Source organism: Nannospalax galili, unplaced genomic scaffold, assembly GCF_000622305.1.
Source record: "Nannospalax galili isolate Female #2095 unplaced genomic scaffold, S.galili_v1.0 scaffold907, whole genome shotgun sequence".
NCBI lineage: Eukaryota > Metazoa > Chordata > Mammalia > Rodentia > Spalacidae > Nannospalax > Nannospalax galili.
The window spans coordinates 2,714,183-2,715,852 of NW_008357958.1; the positions used below are offsets into that span (position 1 = coordinate 2,714,183).

The following is a 1,670-nucleotide window of genomic DNA, read 5'->3' on the forward strand; positions in this document are numbered from 1 at the left end:
TTCTGGTAAAAGGAGCTTGGGCTCCTCCCAAGCCCATGTGACCCCTGAGGAACAGAGCCTCAAACACCTTAAGAGTAAAAATAAATTGGTTTCTCTGGGCCAACTGTATGGCCTTAAACACCCAAAAGGAAAATATAACCAAAGATTAAAGGGGCCAACATAATTTCTTAAGAGTCCATATGCATAGCTAAAGGCTATATAACAAGCAACAATGCCAGATAAGAGATACCTTCTTTTGAGTTGTTGGCCAGGGAGGCCAAAGGAACTCCCAGACAGTAACCCAGCATAGAACTGGGAAAATGAACAGCAGACCCCATTCTTATCTAAAGGAATATTAAGAACTGATTGCTGCTAGATAAGCAATAGCCAACCCTCCTAAATAAAGTCCTCTAGGTAGACTGAGTAGATTCACCAGAAGGGCAAGCAGTGGGGAATGGCTGGGGTGCCGACAACACAGCAGACAGTAGCAGGGATATTAGAGTATAAGGGCTCTAGTGGGGGAAGGGAGGCTATGGGAGGGTGCCATCTGGGAAGTGGGTGTATAGTTGAATAAGATGGTTTGGGATGTTCTGTGTGATATACACACACACAAAAAAAATCAACAAATTTTTAAAAATGTATTATGTTTGAGGAGGAAGCATGGAAATTTACATCATGTTAATTAGTAGAGGTGATAAACATTAGCATTGAAATCTCCCTGATGACTTTATAGACATACACAGGCACCAAGGCTCCAAGTGCAACAGATTATGACTAGTAATAATCAGATACATACAGATTAGAGATGCATGTGCCAGCATCTCAGTGTTAGTAGCAAAAACAATGAGTCTTTCTGCAAGGAACAATATATTCCAAAATGAAATGGAGATCTTTTTTAAAGGTTAAAAACTCACTCAATTTTATGTCTTACACAGCTTATACTGAGTTCAGGATTGTATAACTGTATTAATTCAACTGTGAACCTAGAAACATACAGCCACTTGTGAAAGAGATGTACTCTTGCTCTGGAATGTGTTACTGAATATGTTAAAGCTGTAATGAAATGCTTCTTCTAATCATGTAGTTATTAAAAATTTAAAAAATTTTTAAAAACCATCTCCACTTATGTAAGACTTATCCATCCATGATGCCAGGATTTCTTTTGAGAAAAGCGCAAATCTCTGTTCTTCAGCAAACACATTTAACTGGAATCATCACACTGGGGAGGGGGTGGGGCAATGAAATTTGTCTCCCCGCATTTTCTAGTAAAAGCAGTTTTGATACCTGTTCCTGTAACAATTGAAAGATATAGCTGGTGATTTTGTTGGATGTGGTAGTTTTCCTTCCAGGTGGTTCTTTCTAGCTGCATTCCCTGCTATAATCTGGTACTTGGATTACAGGAGGATGCTTCCTGGATTATCTAACAGCTTTTTACCAGTGTTTGGTACCTTGGCTGTCACCATTATCCTGAGGCAGCTAGAGGTAGTAAGATGGTGAAAGAGAGGCTGCACTCTTTTACAAGACAGCAGAGAGCTCAAAATTACTTTGCATAAAATAATGGGGAAAGTCAAAGTTACATTGGATAGGGCTGGTAATAGGCTCTTTTCACTATAAGGGAACATCAATTGGGGAATTACCTCCATTGGACTGGCCTGTGGCCATGTCTGTGGGGCATCTTCTTGATTGTTGAG

General features: G+C 39.9%; 1 pseudogene; it reads right to left on the reverse strand.

Annotated features, from left to right (window-relative positions):
- The window catches only part of LOC103752278, an 8,453-nt pseudogene extending 7,011 nt beyond the window's left edge, over positions 1–1,442 (reverse strand).
- Between the last annotated feature and the right edge of the window lie 228 nt (positions 1,443–1,670).